General features: G+C 39.6%; 1 long non-coding RNA gene across 1 annotated transcript; it reads left to right on the plus strand.

Annotated features, from left to right (window-relative positions):
- Nucleotides 1-344: 344 nt before the first annotated feature.
- LOC131406979 (uncharacterized) lies at nt 345-17,963 on the plus strand. Its single transcript, XR_009220417.1, has 3 exons — nt 345-421; nt 11,921-12,073; nt 16,454-17,963. It is a non-coding gene; the product is annotated as an uncharacterized LOC131406979 (long non-coding RNA).
- Nucleotides 17,964-18,821: the final 858 nt, after the last annotated feature.

Below are 18,821 nucleotides of genomic sequence, written 5' to 3' on the forward strand. Positions count from 1 at the left end.
TCGGTTCCCTCTTTCTCCCTCGGCAAGAAACGACTCTCATTTTCTTCTCTGACGCTGGTCTTCAATCCAGGCGTCCTCTGGGCTCACTGTGGCGGGATCTCTCAGTCAGCAACTTCAGGAGCTCAGGAGCGCTCCGCTGACCCTTGCCTTCCAAAGAACGGCTGGCGCTCGTCCCGCCGCCCGTCTCGCCGCACCGCCCCGCTCCGCAGGGCCCGGCCACCCCCGCGCCCGGCCAGCCAATAACCGGCTCCGCTCCCGGCGCGTCACAATGGCGCCCTCGCGGCCCCGCCCCCCGCCCGGCGCGTCACAATGGCGCCCTCGAGGCCCAGTCTTCAGACGGGGGCCCGCCCTGACGTGGTCTTTGCGTCTTTCCGGCTTCGTTATGGTAGTACGACTGAGCCGCGTCTTTCTGGAGAAGAAGGTGGGGATTTGGCGAGAACCCGGAAGCGGGGCGGGGGCGCGGGCTCCCGAGGCCGCTGCTCCTGGGTACTGGGGTACAGGGCCGGACGAGGACCCGGCACGCCGAGAGCAGTAGAGCTTCCGGAAGCGCCGCATGCGCACGACGGGCGGGAGTTGTGGACTTGGGCGTGCCGTGCGCCTGACCCCGCCCCCCGGAAGCCCCGCCCAGGGCGCGCTGCCAGGGGTTTCCATGGTGATGGTAAACCAGCCTCAACAGCCTCAGCTACAACTGCCAAGGCCCCCGTGTTCCACCCTCCTCTAGGTGCTCAGGGGGACGACCGAGGTGCCGGGTGTGAGGAAGAGCGGGAGCGCGGAGACTCCGAGCCTGAGGTGAGGGGCGGGACGGGCGGCGGGTCCGAGGCCGAGGGCCGCACACCCGGGACCGACTGGCGACTGGGCCCTTTGGGTGTGGGGACAGCGGGGCTGAGATTTGGGGTCGAGGGAGGCGGGGTCTGAGGTCAGGGGCTGCACACCCGGGCCGACCGTCGACTGGGCTCCCCTGGGGTTGAGCACGGCGGGGCTGAGATTTGGGATGGGGCGGGGGGAGTCGTTGTGGAGGGAGCCAAGAGGATCCTTAAGTTCCAGTGGGGCAGTCGCCAGCCCACCTGGGGAGACTGAGACAAGGGGAGTCGCAAGGGGCTGAGTTTGAGGAATCCCTTCCTTAGGGCAAGGGTGTCGGGGGAGTGCTGGACGGGTGGGCATCTCAGGACCTGGAAGTATGAGACATCTGCACCAGCCTGCAGGCACACCTTCAAGGGTATTGAGACATGGTGGGAAAGAGGCTCTTTTTACTTTAGTTTTATTTTCCTTTATTTATTAAGGCAGTTTATTTATTAAGGCAGTACATTCATATTTTTAAAGAGTCACAGACTTGTAGAAGGCTTTATTACTCAAAAACTCTTTTCTTCTCCCCATTTCCTGCTCCCTGAAGAAATATTTTCAAACCTTTAAACTTTTCTTCTCCAGGAGTTTTATTTCTTCTTCTTGTGTCTGCATCTCTTCTCTGTGCTCTTCATTCATCAGCTTCACTAAATTTCAATACATCGATCTGCAATATTTCCTCATTGATTTCCTTTGCCTCCTGGTCACACTTTTCTGCTGCATGTGTGTGCTCAGCCATTTGTTTTCTTTCCCTTTTTCTAGTCATACCCTTGACTATATTTTGCACTGGTTCCTTTTTGACAACTCATCTTGGAATGAGCGTAAATTCAGCAGGTTGTAGGAGTGGGTCCACGGCTTTGTCTCAGGCTCTTACATATTTTGTTTGTGATCAAGATTTTTGTGTGTAGTTATTTTTTCCCATTTTAAAGATAAAAAATATGATATATGAGATATATTGTAAAACATATCTCAAAGGTGTAAATAATACTACTCAACCAAGATATGTGTATCCACCACTAATCTTAAGAAATGGAACTCTACCCCTTATGACCCATTTTGTAGTCTCAGTCATCACAGCTTTCTCCCCCATCACTGTCTTGAATTTTATGCTTGTCAATTACTTGCTTTTCTTTATAATTAGACTAAAATGGTTTGTATCCCAGGAAAAAAAAAGTATTGAATAGTTTTGCCTGTCCTTGGATTCTGTATAGAAGTTGTTTTCATACGCTATGTCTTCTTTAGTGCCTTTCTTTTGTTAATCAACCTTGTCTGTTGTCTTCAAAGGATTATTCCAAGACCAAGCAAAAGCTGTAGTATTTTTTGCTGTTTCATAGTATCCCATTTAATAAGCAGGTAATCATTTTTTTCTCCACTATTCTGTTAAAGGACGTATAGGTTGTTTCCAGTTTGGGATAGTATAAACAGTGGGTGCTTTGAACCAGCATATGTCTTTTGGGGCACATGTGCCAGACTTACTTTAGGCTCTATACCTAGGGTGGAATTCCTGGGTTGTAGTGTTTGCCCACTTCATCATATAAGGAAACTTTCTTGTTTGTTTTTTTTTCTGCAAGGATTTTTTTTTTTTCTTTTGTGAGGAAGATCAGCCCTGAGCTAACATCCATGCCAGTCCTCCTCTTTTTGCTGAGGAAGACTGGCCCTGGGCTAACATCTGTGCCTATCTTCCTCTACTTTATGTGGGACGCCGCCACAGCATGGCCTGACAAGTGGTGCATTGGTGCGCGCCTGGGGTTCTGAACCTGTGCCACCAGCAGCAGAGTGCACGCACTTAACCACTACACCACGGGGCGGCCCCAAGGACAGTTTCTAAAAGAGTTGTACAGTTTACCTTCTTAACCCAGTGGGATTGCTAGATTATATAGTGAGTAAATATTAAATTTTATAAGAAATTATCAAACTTTTCCAGAATATCTGTACTATTTTACATTCCCGTTAGCAATGTATGTGAATTACAGTTGTTTTGCATCTTCACTAGCGCTTGATATTGTCAGTTTAAAAAATTTAAAATATTTATTTTAGCCATTCTATAGGGGTATATGCCATAGTTTATCCTGGCTTTAATTTGCATTTCACTAATGGTTAATAATGTTGATTATCTTTTCATGAGCTTATTTGTCATCCCTATATCCCCTTTGTAAAGTATCTGGTTAAATGTTTTCCTGTTTTTAAAAACTGGGTTGTTTCTTTCCTGTTGAGTTTTGACAGGACCTATATTCTAAATATAGGTCCAGATGTGTGATTTGCAAAATTTTCTTCCAGTTTGTAGTTTATCTTCTCTTAACAGTGTTGCAGAGCAAAAGTTTTTAATTTTGATGAAGGCAAGTTTGTCAACTTTTTTTTTCATGGTGTTTCTTGCTTTTGGTGTTATATCTAAGACCTCTTTGCATAACACTAGGTCTTGAAGATTTTTTACCTGTATTGTCTTTTAAAAGTCTTATACTTTTATATTTTACATATAAAATTCATTTTGAGGGTTTTTTTTAATGAGATATGATATGTATATATAATATGGATATACAATTGTTCCAGCACCATTTGTTGAAAAGACTACTTTTTCCACTGAATTGCTTTTGCTCCCTTGTAAAAAGCAAATGGCCATATTTTTGTGGGTCTGGATCTGCACTCTTTACTCTGTTCCATTGATTTATATGTGTATCCTTTCATCAGTAACTGCACTGTCTTCATTGTAACTTTATGCTAATTTCTAAAATTGTGTAGTATGTGTTCAACTTTATTCACCTTTTTCAAAATTGTTTGGCTATTCTAGTTCCTTTGCCTTTCCATATAAATTTTAGATTGTTTGTCTATGTCTATAAAAAATATTGCTGGGGGTTTGATAGGAAATGTGTCAAACCTATGTATCATTTTGGAGGATAATTGACGTCTATCTTTACTATGGTGAATCTTTCAATCTGTGAACACAGTATGTCTGTTCATTTATTTAGATCTTCTTGGATTTCTTTCATAAGCGTTTGTAATTTTTAGCATACAAGTCCTGCATATGTTTTGTTAGATTTGTTAGATACCTAAGGAATTTTAATTTTTTTGAGCTATCATAAATGGTATCGTATTTTTAATTTAGGTTTCTACATGTTTTATTGCTAGTATGTAGAAATATAATTGATTTTTGTATGTTGATCTTGTAGTCTATGTGCTTAACTTAATAGTTCTAGGGATTTTCTGTACATTTCTTGGGGTTTTCTATGTAGCACATCATACCATCTGCAAATAGAGGTTGTTGTACTTCTTCGGTTCCAATCTGTATGCCTTTTATTTCCTTTCTTGCCTTATTTCGCTGAGTAGGACTTAGAATACAATGTAGAATTAGAGTGGTGAAGCAGACATCTTTGCCTTCTTCCTAGTCTTGGGGAGAAGCATGCAGTTTTTCACCATTAAGAGTGTTAACTGTAGTTTTTGTAGATGCTCTTTATCAAGTTGAGGTGGTTCCCCTCCATTTCTAACTTGCTAGAAGTTATCATGAATGGGATGTTGCATTTTGTCATGCTTTTTCTGCGTTGATTCATATGATCATATAATATTTCCTCTTTAACCTGATGATGTGCTGTGTTACATTGATTTTCAAATGTTGAACCAGCCTTGCCTATTCCAAACTCTATTTGGTCATGGTGTATAATTATTTTTCTATATTATTGAATTCTATTTGATAATATTTTGTGAAGGATTTAGCATCTATATTTATAGGGATATTGGTCTGGTTTTTCTTTTTTTTTCCCCATGTCTTTGGGTTTGGTATCAGGGTATAATACTGACCTCACTGAATGAGTTGGAGAAGTGTTTCCTCCTCTTCTGTTTTCTGAAAGAGATTGTTTAAAGTTGGTTTTAGTTCTTTAAATATTTGGTATAGCTTTCCAGTGAAACCATCTGGGTCTGGAGATTTTGGGGGGAGTATTTAAATTACAAATTCAATTTCTTTAATAATTATATAGCTGTTCAAATTATCTGGGTTGGGTGAGCTGTGGTAGTAGCTTTTTGAGGAATTGGTACATTTCGTCCAAGTTGCCAAATTTATGAGAGTAGAGTTCTTTATAGTTTTCCCATGTTACCCTTTGAGGTTGTTTTGCCAAAATTGGAATATTTTCAGTCATTATTTCTGTGGGTACTTTCTAGCCCCACGTTCTTTTTCCTTCCCTTCTGGAACTCCCATATGTTAGATCTTTTGCTACAGTCCCACAGGTTCCTGAGGTTCTGTTCATTTTTGCTGCTCTATTTTCTCTCTGTCATTCAGATGGGGTAATTTCTCTTGTTCTGTATTCAAATTCCCTGATTTTTTTTCCCCCTCTATTGGCTACATTGTGCTTTTGAGCCCATCTAGTAAGTTTTTTTATTTTGATAATTATATATATATATTTTTTCTTTTTTTCCTTTTCTTGAGGAAAATTGGCCCTGAGCTAACATCTGTGCCAGTCTTCCTCTATTTTGTATGTGGGTTGCTGCCACAGCATGGCTTGACAAGTGGTGTAGGTCCGTACCCAGGATCTGAACCCACAAATCTGCGCTGCCAAAGCAGAGTGCGGCGAACTTAACCACTACGCCTCTGGGCTGGCCCCAGTAATTATATATTTTAGTTGTAGAATTTCTACTCAGTTCTTTAAATCTTCTGTTTCTTTGCTGAGTTGTACTTTTTCAGTTGTTCCTAACGTTCATAATTGCTCATTGAAGCATTTTTGTGATGGCTGCTTTAAAATTCCTGTCAGATATTCCAGACATTGGTGTTGATGTCTTTTTGGTTTTCTTTTCTCATTCAAGTGGGTATTTTCCTGGCTCTTGGTATGATTAGTTTTTTTATGATGGTTTATTGGATCCTAGACATTTTGAGCATTTTCATGAGACTATGGCTCTTACTTAAATCTGTTTTTACTAGGTCTTCTCTGACACCATGTTGTCAAGGGAAAGGAAGGTGCTACTTCATTACTACCAGCTATGGTGGAAGTCCAGTTTCTCTACTTGGCCTCTGTTGACAGTCTAGGGATGGGGAATGGGATGGGGAATGGGAAGGTGCCTCATTCTAGTGGACTAGGGTGGCTGTCAGGTTCCCTACTGGACCTTCAATGACAGCACCTTGGCCCAGGAGGGTGCTGTGTTGCAGGCTGGCGAGAGTGGAAGTCTACGCTTCTTATTAGGCTTTGCTAATATGGGTCGGGGTGGCGTCATGCTTTTTTTCTGTGGAGTTTGGCTGGAGTAGGGTGGTTACTGTCTAAAGGTTTTTTTTGTCTTGCAAAGTTGCCCCTTCTCTCGTTCTTTGTCTTGAAAGAGCAGGCTTTTCTTAGGCTTTTTAAAACCTGCACCCATTGACATTTTCAGATTGCTGGCTTCTCTAACACCCAGTCTGGAATATATAAGGCAAAAGGAAAACCCAGGGAACCCAACATGTAATTTCCTGGGTCCCAAGATTCCTTCTTGGTCTGCCATTTTCTCTTGACCTTTCAGTCTTGTTATGTTTGTTTATATAATGTTCAGGATGTTTAGCTGTACTTAGTAGACTATGAAGTAGTATCTGCTCCATCTTGTCCTGAACTGGAAGCTTTGCCTTCATTTTTGAAAGGTATTTTTTTGCTATCTCTAGAATTAGAGCTTGACAGTTTTTTCTTTCAGTACTTTAAAGATGTCACTCCACTATCTTCGCTCTTGCATTGTTTCTGGTGAGAAATCTGATGTCATCATTACATATGTTCTTTAACATGTCTGTTTTTTCTGGCTGATTTAAGATTTTTTATAATCACTTGTCTTGAGCAATTTGATTATGATATTCTTTGGTATAGTTTTCTTCATTTTTCTTTTGTTTAGGGTTTATTGAGCTTCTTGAAAGTGTAGGTTTATAGTTTAAGTGTGGAAAGTTTTAGGCCATCATTTCTTCAAATATTTTTTCTGTCCCCCTGCCCCTCCCCTTATCTATATATTAGTCTGCTTGAAGTCATCACACAGCTCACAGATGTTCTTTTCATTTGGGGGGGGATATTTTTTGAGAAATGAACTTGATTGCCTTCAAGTTCAGTAATCTTTTCTTCTGCAATATCTAATCTGTTGTTCATCCCATCCAATGTATTTTTCATCTCATATTATAGTTTTTATTTCTAGAAGTTTGACTTGGGTCTTTTTATATCTTTCATGCCTGGACTTAACTTTTTGAACACACGGAATACAGTTATAGTAATTGTGTTTATGTCCTTTTCTGCTAATTCTAATGTCTGTGTCAGTTCTGGATCAGTTTCAATTCACTGATTATTCTCCCCTTTACAGATCACATTTTCTTGCCTGTTTTCGTGCTTGGTAATCTTTTATTGGATGTTAGGCACTGTGAATTTAACTTTGTTGGATGCTGGATATTTCGTGTTCCTGTAATCCTTGTTGTCTTGACATGAGTATAGCCATGTTGGGCCGTTCCATTGACCTACAGCCGCCAGCACACAAAGAAATATAAAGCTGCTTTCTGTGCGGTGGGAACTGGCCTTTTTCCTGGGAACTGGCCTTTCTCTCACAGAGATAGTTGCAATTTGTAGAAATTTCAAGGTCCTTTGGGCATCGCAGCCCAGGGCAGACTGGCCATCTGTGCCGGGCTGGGACTATAACCAGGGAAAACAATGCACGTAAACAACTGCTGGGCTGGGACGATAGCCAGGAGGCTCAGTGCACGTACGCCACTGATAACCATTTGTGCATGGGAACACTGAATACTTGCTGTGTAAACTCTGTTTACTCTGGAAACTACTGATGCTATATAAACTGCTGGAAATTGAGGCCTGGTGACAGTCTCAACTGTGGAGGGGATGCCTTGCCCAGGACCTCTGATGATCAGATTCCCACACAGCCATGTCAATTGAAGAGACTCTCCCCAGCAGTGGGGCGTGGATGTTGTGAGTAACCAATCTGATGTGTTCTCTTTTCAGTCACCCTGGTGTTTCTCTTTACGGTTGATTTGTGTCATTTCCCTTCAGTCGATCTGGTGTTTCCCTTTCTGATCGATCTAATGTTTTTCCCTCTTATGACCTATTCGAATCTGCTGCTATCTCAGTCGATCTGGTGTTTCTCTTTCTGATTGAGCTGGTGTTTTTCACTCTTATTATTTGACCTATTCAGATCTGTTTGCAGACTATTGCCTTTACTCTCCTCTATATAATAAAATATACCTTCAGTCCATTTGTTTGGAGTGGAAGTTTTCTTTTACGTCTCCAATCGAATCCCCCGAACCTCTCAAAACCCTTCTTGAGCTTTATTCTGGGATATAGTTAAGTTACTTGAAAACAGTTTGATCCTTTTTGGTCTTCATCTTCTTTTTAAGATTTGTTAAGCAGGTCCAAGGCAGTGCTCAGTCTAGGGTTAATTATTCCCTACTACTGAGGCAAGATCTTCCTGAGTACTCTACCCAGTGGGCCATGAATTATGAAATTTTCCAGTCTGCTTCCTTGAAACAGGCACTATTCCAGGCCCTGAGTGAGCGCTATGCACTGTGCCCTCTAATGCTTTTGAATGGTTCTTTCCCCAGACCTAGGTAATTTCCTTACGTACACATACTGATCATATACACATAGTGCTCTGCTGAATGCTCGAGGAAGACCCTCTGCTGATCTCTGGGGTTTTCTTTCTCTATAGCCCTCTTCTCTCTGGTACTCCATTCTATGAACTCTAGCTGCCTTGGTCTCCCCAGACTGTCAAATCTCTCTCTTCAACTGAGGGAGTCCACCAGGCTCTGCCCCAGTTTTTTCTCCCTGCAACATGGTCAAAAAATTTCTCAAGGTGGTAAGCTGGGGCAGTTGTAGGGCTCATCTCATTTGTTTCCTTTCTCTCCTTTGTTGCCTGATGTCCATCATCTTGGAAATCTTTTTTTCCTTATATTTTGTTAACTTTTTTGATCATTTTGGGTGGAAAGGTTAATCTGGTTTCTGATACTCCATCTTGCCTAGGAGTGGAAGTCCTCCATATTTTTTTATTGCTTACATAAATCCTTGTGTTATTTATCTGCTTTTAAATTTGGACTGGGGTACAGAATGGTGAGTGAATTTTTTTTCTTGGTTTTACAAGACTTTATGGTCCATTTTGTTATATTTAGGTATTTATTCCCCATTTCCTATTTCCATTCTCTGACCTCAAGGCAACAGTTCTAATTTGTATTATGTATATACTTTTATTTATATGTGAACTTGTAAACTGTATAATTTGTTTTCTAAGCATTTATTTGCAATGCACATGACTAATCTTCTGCTGGTGAATTTGTTCATTTGTCCCCCAGCACAATATTTTCACATCTGACCATGTTGCTGTGTGATAGTTATTCTATTCAGACTGCTTCTTACTGATACTTGCTCTTCTACCACTATAATGTGCCTCCCTTGGGCCTGGCCTGATGGCGTAGTGGTTAAGTTCGCATGCTCTGCTTCAGCGGCCCAGGGTTCGGATCTTGGGTGCGGACCTACACACCACTCATCAAGCCATGCTGTGGTGGTGTCCCAACTACAAAATAGAGGATGATGGGCACAGATGTTAGCTCAGGGACAATCTTCCTCAAGCAAACAAGAAGAAGATTGGCAACAGATGTTAGCTCAGGGCCAATCTTCCTTACCAAAAAAAAAAAAACTATGTGCCTCCCCACGTTTCACTTGCAGGCAGGATTGCTAGGTCATGGTTTATATGTGTGCATACCCCACCTCCTATTCAGTATATCCTATGTGGAAATTACTGACAATCTTAATTTTAGAATTTTATTTTATTTTAAAAAATGTATATTGATTTAGACTTAGCAATATGTTGTATACTTTTCTGCCATAACTATTGTTTATTTGCATCATATTTTCCTTTTAGAATCAGTTTTTTATTTTGATAGATTACATCCTCTCATAATTCTTAAAAATAGTTTTCATGTATCAAAATAAATCTGCATTTAGGCCTTACTTGATTGATTTCTTTTCTAATTGAGAATTTTAGGATAAACATTATATTCCCTTAGCATGTAGAAGCCATTGCTCTCTTGTATTCTTACAAACATTGTTGCTGATGTGATTCTGATTCCTTTCTAGAGCTGACAAAAATTTAGATTTTCCACCTTTGGTTTAAAAAATTTATATGTTCTTCGTTCATTTTTACTTTAACCAAAATTTGTTATAAGGATAAAGCTGGAGGTTGCTTATGACCACAAGGCATTAGAGCAATTATTTTATTGGTTCTGTTAATCATAAAAAATATTAAAGCATAGGCAGGGAATTAAAAATTAGAAAGTTTGATCATCAAGGTGAAATTCAGCTTCCATCATTAGTCATACTCTGTGTAAATATACCTCCTGTCACAAACAAGGAAACCAGTATTATTGGTTAAGTGTAACAGGTTTTATTATAATTAACAGTTATAACTAAGACTATTACAGAGGAGTTTCTTATAATCAATTGACTAAATTTTATCATGACATTATAAGGCACTTGTACCTTAACTTGACAATATTTATATTCCCAGTATGTTCAAGGCATCTGAATTATATATATTCTCCTCCTTTAGTCATATAGTAATACATGTAATCTATGGACTCATATTTTTCTCCAGTTTGGAGAAATTCTCTTACTACTGTTGGAGTATTACCCCAAATTTATTCTCTTTTCTCTTGTTCTAGAATATTCAGTTGGTTATTAAAAATTATGTTAGAAATTATAGCTTGGTCCCTTAAAACTAAAGCTCACACTTACTCTTTTCTTTTGCACTGCATTTGAGATCATTGACTAGATCTTCCAGCTCACCATTTCACTCTACAAATTATCCTCTATTCTCCTACTTCCTTAATATTGTGAGCCTTTTCTTTTTCAGATTTTGACACTATTTTTTTTTTTTTTGTGAGGAAGATCAGCCCTGTGCTAACATCTGCCAATCCTCCTCTTTTTTTTGCTGAGGAAGACTGGCCCTGGGCTAACATCTGTGCCCATCTTCCTCCACTTTATATGGGATGCCACCACAGCATGGCTTTTCAAGCGGTGCATCAGTGCACGCCCAGGATCTGAACCAGTGAACGCCGGGCCGCTGCAGTGGAGCACACGCACTTAACTGCTTGCGCCACCGGGTTGGCCCCTTGACACTATTTTTAATATCCAAGACTACTGATTGTTCTTTTTGATAAAGGATATTTCTTCTTTTACAGGTGTCTTAATCTCTCATATTTCTCTGAATATATTAGGCATACATCTTTCAAAATCTCCTATTTGCTGTATTGGCTTAGTTTTCTTCAATGTTAGCTTTTGTTTTTTCAGTTGGGTGATTCTTTTTGGGGTGTTGGTTATCCTCAGTTGTTGTATGAGAGTCCCTGCTGGCTTGACTAAGTACTCTGTTTATCTATACCCTTTATTGGTAACAGGATGGGATGTGGTGTGGGTTGTGGGTGCCAGGAGACTATAACGATGTGGGATTCCCAAGTTATCTTGGCTGCTGCCAGATGCCAAGGATACTTTCCCACCTTACTGGTCACACTCACTGTGCCAGCCTAGGAGTGGACCCACAGTGGCTTTCCAGCCCTCTGAACACAAGGAGCAGGGAGCCCTAGAACTCAGACTATTCCTGGAGCTTCTTGCATCTTTTCCAGCTGTCATGTCCTGCAGGTTCTGAACCATGGATCTAACACTCCATCTTTATTGAATTACGCAAAATTCTATGTCCACTGAGGGTAACCCTTCTCTTTTTCCAGCAATGATACCCATTTATATTTATAAAATATCTTTTGTCATTTTTATGTTTTTTTCGGTCAGAGAGCTTACTGCAATATGTGTTGAGTGCTGTTTTGATTCAGTTCAATTGTGCACACTCTATTAGTAATATTAGTTCAGTTGTGCACACTCTGTTAGTAATATTAAATAGTGCTTATAGGTGGGGTGGGGGCGTCTGTACAAGCTTTGGAATCAGAGAGACTTGGGACTAAATCTCAGCTCTAAAACATATTTGGTATTTGTTAAGTTGCTTTATATAATCTCACTCATTCTTACCTTCCTCATATATAAAATGGGGAAAATAATGTTTATTACATATTCTTGTCATATATATTAAATGAAAAATTATGTCGTTTTTACTCTGTTTTCAGCTACAAAAAGTTGCACCCAAGCTAGTTTGATGCCTGCCCTGTCAAGTGTCCCTGATGCTTGGTCCTGAAGGCAATAGAGGATTGGTGGCCCAGTTCACCCTGGTGCTGTCTGCTGAGATGTTCAGAATTTCCAAAATTGAAGATGGGCATCAGGTGATCATTTCATCTTTTGTTGACTTTAATCGGAAGGTTATATTAAATAGCCTGAAAAAAGACAGAGAAACCATGGGACACAGATAGACTGAAGTATTCAAGTCCCACAGAACTGAAGCAGATGGATGTTGAAGCATAGTGACACATAAAGTATTAGTCAAGGCAGGTCAAGTTGATACAGCTAGTTTTATAGGAAAACTCCACTGATTTCAGTCTAACCTTAAAAAGGGAACCCAGAAACAATGAACAGCTATTATTATAGAAGTGGAAGCTGTGTAACCAATTTGCACCATAAACTTGTGAAATCAGTATTTAAAAAAAAAATGCCAGTATTTTGTAATGCCTCAAAGTGCCTCTTGCATTTTGAGTTTATATTGTAGTAGCATACCTCAGCACTTATATGTATGTAGTGAAGAAATTTCAGTTATGTGAAATATAACTTTTATACCAGGTTGCTATAAACACGTTTGAGAGACATGCTTTTGAAAAATTCACGTAAAGGTGTTAGATCCATAATTTTTAAAAATTTTGATTTTTTTCATTCTAATTTCTCTTTTTTTTTTTTCCATTTATAGACCTGTAAGGTAAGTTAAGATATTGCAATTATATTTGAAAATTGAAACATAATACTAATACTGTAAGGTTTTGGTCTTTGTAATTATATGAAATTGTGAAGCCTTAATTTAAAGCTCTCTTTTTACTGTTCATTTTAGGTGTGTTTTGCTAAGTGAAACATTTAACTAAAATTTTTGTTATCTAATTAAATTATTTTTCACAGAAAGACTCACTGGACTTAGGATATAGACGTGCTTGTGGCCAAGATTTATTACAGCATAAGGATGCAAATTGTAAAAAAAAAGTGTGGGGTGAAGTCCAGAAGAAACCAGACATGAGCCTCTCAGAGTCCTCTCTTAGTGCAGTCACACAGAATGCACTTAATTCCCCCAGCAACAAGCTGCGAGAACTTGTGTGAAGTCTTGTCTGCCAGGGAAGCTCACCTGAGGCTAGGAGTCCATGGTCTTTCTAGGGGTCAGTTATGGAGGCATATAGTGCCTGTGTGACTGATGGCAGTCACTGAAATTCCAGATGCCCAGAAGGAAAGCAGGTGTTCAGAATACGCCACATTGTTTGTTGGTTTAGGCATAGTGAGCCACTCTTATCATTTAGGGAAAGTTTTATATGAGCGTAGGCAGCTGTTTACCAGGCAAGTTCTCACGTGCCAGTCAAGGGCCAGCCTTGTAAGCAGGCCTTTCTAAGAAGAGCAGGCTCAGGCCTGCTATGTTAACTCTTTTTGACACAAAACATAAATGGCAGAAGCACACCAATTAAATGACAGAGGTTGTTAGATGTATTAAAAAAAATGACTCAATGTCTATAAGAAAGTCTATATAGATAGCTTTTTTGTGTGTGTGTGTGAGAAAGCTAGACCTGAGCTGACATGTGTTGCCAGTCCTCCTCTTTTTGCTGAGGAAGATTGGCCCTGAGCTAACATTGTGCCCATCTTCTTCCATTTTGGTATGTGGGATGCTGCTACAGCATGGCTTGATGAGCGGTGCATTGGTCTGCGCCTGGGATTCGAATCTGCAAACCCTGGGCTGCCGAAGTAGAGTGCACAAACTTAACCACTATGCCACTGGGCTGGCCCCTATATAGATAGTTTTAAAGATAAAGGGATGGAAAAAAGATATAATGTGCAAACGGTAAACAAAAGAAACCTGAAGTGACTGTGATACCAGACAAAGTAGACTTCTGAACAATGAAAATTACCAGAGATAAAGAGAAACAGTATATAATGAAAAAAAGAACTGAGTAGCCAAAACTATTTTGAAAAAGAAGAATAAAGTTGGCATGATCATACTACCCAGGGTTAAGACTTACTATAAAGCTATAGGAATCAATATAGTATGGTGTTGGTGAAAAGATTGATAGATTAGTGGAACAGGATAGAGTCCAGAAATTGACACAAACATGGCCCACTGATTTTTGACAAAGATGCAGCAATTCAATGGAAAAAGGGTAATCTTTAACAAATAAGTGCTGGAATAACAAATAACTGGCGATATCCACATGCAAATAAAATAAGCCCCACCTGAAACCTCATACCTTATATGTTAACTCAGAATGGATCACAGATCCAAATATAAAACTATCAAATGATTTATTGGTTAAACCCCTTAGGACCATGTTGAAGTAATAGCATTTGAAATATAGTCTAAGAATACTTCCCTTATGGTGTTTTTAACCTCAGTATTATCACCACCACTGTTTTGTATTACAAGTGAGGAAACAGAGACAAATAGATTAGTAATTTAAGGGCACACAGCTTGTAGGTGTGTCTTGCAGTAATGGTTTATGGGGGATTTGTGTGACAAAAGTGATGGTGAAGAAAGGGGAAGGAAGCAAATGTTTTAGAAGACTTTCTCAAGAGAGTCTCTGGATTTTGGAAACTTGGTGCTTCTCCTGCTGATTCTGTTAATAAATCACACAATTGCCCATCTGTATGGTATTGCCTCTTCTATTCCTTGGCAACACTGCCTCGAAAGAGACACTGTGATCCATGGCCTGGGAAGGTAAAGAGGTTCATCCTCCTGGTTGTCTGTGTCAGTTGTCCTGAGATTGTACCCAGCTGGACTGCCCACTGCTCAGTCACTCTGCCCTTACCGTACCCCACTTAAGAAGCTCTGTTTTGTATCTCTCCACACCATTTCTAGTTTGTCCTTATAAATGTCATGCTTTTCTTAGTAAGTTACATCTTGATACTTATATATTTATTGCAATACGAATAGAATTTCATCATATTTTATCAAATTACTGTTGGTGAACAGGAAAGTTTTCAGATGATTTGCTTAAATAGTTCAAATGTCCCAATAGTGTTTCAGTAGTTTTTCCCCTTAGTTTGGTTTTCAATTCGTTTTTAGAACTTAATCTCTTGTTAATAGATATTCCACTTTTGTTTCTTGAATTATTGCATTAATAAGAATGTTGGGGGGCCGGCCCAGTGGCATAGCGGTTAAGTTCGCGCGATCTGCTTTGGTGGCCTGGGGTTCGTGGGTTCGGATCCTGGGCGTGGACAGATGCACTGCTTATCAAGCCATGCTGTGGTGTTGTCTCACATAAAGTAGAAGATGGGCACGATGTTAGCCCAGGGCCAATCTTCCTCAGCAAAAAGAGCAAGATTGGCCAGTCTTCCTCAAAAAAAAAGAATGTTGTGACAATATTAGTAATAGCGATACTAAATATCCTTGTTTTCTTACCAGTTTTAATTTGGTGGAGTTCTTTTAGTGTGTCATCATTAGGTAAAATATTATATGGGGCTATCTAAAACCTTTAGTTTTGTTACACGATTATATTATCTACCTGCTCCTTTTCTAAAATCGTGTTCAAAGCCTCGTGGCATACCATCTATGGTCTAGTCACAAAATCTCTGTTTTGGTTATTATCTCAATAAAATTCAGAGAGGTGATTTACCATTCAATTATTCCTCTGAGATTTTCTACTTCCTGACATGATCCTTATCCACGGTAGTGATACAGTCTACTTACATTAATTTTCTAGGGCTGCTGTACATATTGCCACAAACTTGGTGGCTTAAAAAGAAAATTTATTCTCTCACAGATCTAGAGGCCAGAAGTCTGACATCAAGATGTCAGTAGAGTTGGCTCCTTCTGTAGGTTCTGAGAGGGAGTCCATTCCAGTCCTCTCTCCTCGCTTCTGGTGGCTGCTGGCGATCTTTGGTGTTCCTTGGCTTGGAGCTGCCCTCCAGTCCCTGCCACCGTCTTCACATGGCCTTTTCCTCTGTGGATCTCTGTATGTCTTCTCTTTTTCTGTCTCATAAAGACACCTGTCATTGGATTTAGGGCCCACCCTAATCTAGGATAATCTCATCTCGAGATCCTTACTTTACTTACACCTGTGACCTTATTTTAAATAAGGTCACCTTCACAGGTTCTAGGGGTTAGGACTTGGACATATCTTTTTGGGAGGCCACTATTCAACGTGCTACACTTCTCATCTGTTTACTAAATGTAACAACTTGCCTGAGCCCCTCTTTTGGTCAGGAATGGTGCCAGGCTCTGGAGATGGGAAGGTGAGTAAGAGTGATGCCTTTAATATCCCATAGTCTAATTCCAAGAAAAGATACAAAAACCCTCACACACTTCTAATGAGATATGCTCAGTACAATGAGGAGATTAATACAAATCTTGTGGAAACACAGACAGATTAGGATGCTCACAAAGGTATTCCTTGAAAAGGTAATGTCTGTCTAAAACTGCCCTGTCCAATATGAAGCCACATGTGGCTGTTGAGCACTTGAAATGTGGCTAGTGTGACTAAGGAACTGAATTTTTCCTTTTAATTTTTTCTTTTTTTTTTTTTTAGGTGAGAAAGATTCTTCCTGAGCTAACATCTGTTATCGTCCTCTTTTTTTTTTTGTCTTGAGGAAGATTAGCCCTGAGCTAACATCTGTGCCAGTCTTTGTCTATTTTGTTTGTGGGATGCTTCCACAGTGTGGCTGATGAGTGGAGCAGGTCTGGCACCTGGGATCCGAACCCGCGAATCTGGGCTGCCAAAGTGTGTGCGGAACTTCAACTACTTGGCCACAGGGCCAGCCCCCCTTTTAATTTTAATGTAAGTTGAAATACAGATACTCGATTCAGTTATTGGAAAACTCTTAAATGTGTCTGGAATAACTCGGTATGCAAATATATTTTTTCAATAGTGAATTTTATTAAATCTAAATGTAGATCAAGAATTCCTGATGAAAATTTAGCATCTGAATTGAGACGCTCTTAAGTGTAATATACACGGCAGATATTGAAGACTTAGTACAAAAAAAAGGCTCAGGCATTTCCTCATCTATGAAATGTGATTGACAGCACCTGCACTGTGATGATCCTACAAGCAATCTATTTGAAGGAGCATTGTCAATTGCAAATTTTACATCATTTTGTTACTGGAGCATTTACAAAGGCTACTAATTAATGGTAGGGTGGAAGAGAGGAGGAGTACTAGAAAAGAGTTCCTGCGTCACAAAGTAGAAACTACGCTGGTTCTCTGAGGAGCCGGACAGTGGTGTGGTAACGACGAGGGACCACGGGGCACTACAGGATCTGCTTCTGAGCCCCGCTGTCTGATCTCTTCTTCCTGTCTTACTTTCCTCCAGTCCCACTGCCTCTTTACTGTCTCTAGATCACACCAGTCATGCTTGCTGTGATCTTCTCCCAGGTACCAGCATGCCTCACTCCCTTATTTCCTTCAGATCTCTGCTCAAATATGACTTTTATCACAGAAGCTTTCCTCTGGGTCCTACATAAAATGCCCCACCACTTTCACCCTACATCAATCTTCATCCCTTTAGTCTGCTTTATTTCACTTCACTACCACATGACATATTCATTGTTATTTTCTTCCCATTAAAACAAGTTCCATGAGAGCATGAACTTTGTCTCTTATTTATTGCTTCAGCCCTAGAAGCTGTAGTATATAGATGTAAACGAGTGAATAGATTGGGCTGGGAGCAGAGTAGCTGGGTTCCAGTCCATCCTAACTATGTTAACATGGACAAGTCTGTCAATTCTTGCATTTCACTTTTCTCATTTGTAAGTAAGAGATGATACCAGTTTTATTTTTCACTCAGAGTAGTTGTGAAGATTAATGGAAGAAGGAGGAAACTTATTTATGAGCATCTGCTACTGGGAATGCATTGCTGCAAGTAATTTGCATATATTATCTAAACCCCATATCAGCCTGATAAAATGGATATTAGTATTCCCATTTTACAAATTAAGAAACCGAGGCTCAAAGAGTTTGTGACTTGTAAAACCAAAGTGATGAAAGTGTGTGAAATAAATATTAGAGATATAAAACTCTTTGCAATAAAGAATGAAAAGTAATTTTTATATTGATTACATGTTGAAATGATAATATTGTGAATATGTTTAAATAAAATATGTTATTAAAGTTAATTTTGCCTATTTCTTGTTACTTTTTTAATGTGGCCACTACAAAATTTTAAATTACATGTACGGCTCTCATTATATTTCTATTGGACAGCACTGCTGCATCTAAAATGATGAAAGGGAATCAGGGAGGAAGCAATATTTCACAGAGGAGAAAGAAGTATTATTGATTATGATAATTAGTTTATTGAATGAATGTACAGATTAAGTTTTACCCCAGTGTCCTATTCTTGTTAGTTTCCCTTTTTTGTTTTAATGACTAGGAATGTGGAAGGGTAAGAAGGAAGAGTATTTGCAAATAGTCTCATTGGAAATTTTTTGGTATGGGGAGCAATCAAAGCAATAGTCAGCCTTTCTCTCCAGGGGAATTTTACTGAAGCTAGGACCATAATTCTTAATGTATACTGAGTGAGCAGTCTGAAAAAAATTAAAAATTTGATAATATCTCTAGATGCTTTTGAAACCAGGGATGGAGAGTTATGGAATATACAGACAGTGAGCAACTGAAAAAGCAGTCAGCCCATTAAGTGGATTGATCCATACTCTATTCTATAATATAACTCTGAAAACCTAGAGTTTGGAAATATATTCTTTCTTTTTCTAGTAATCTCTTTATTTTGTGTGTCTCAATCTCTTGCACATACACAACCCGACTTTTAAACATTTCTTGGTTCACACACATATAAACTCTTGGAGTTTATATTTTCCTTTCAAATTTTATAGTCTGAATTATTTTACTTTAAAAAAAATTATTTTCTTTCATTGTGGTAAAATATATATAATGTAAT

The sequence above is a fragment of the Diceros bicornis genome, chromosome 6, assembly GCF_020826845.1.
Source record: "Diceros bicornis minor isolate mBicDic1 chromosome 6, mDicBic1.mat.cur, whole genome shotgun sequence".
Lineage (NCBI taxonomy): Eukaryota > Metazoa > Chordata > Mammalia > Perissodactyla > Rhinocerotidae > Diceros > Diceros bicornis.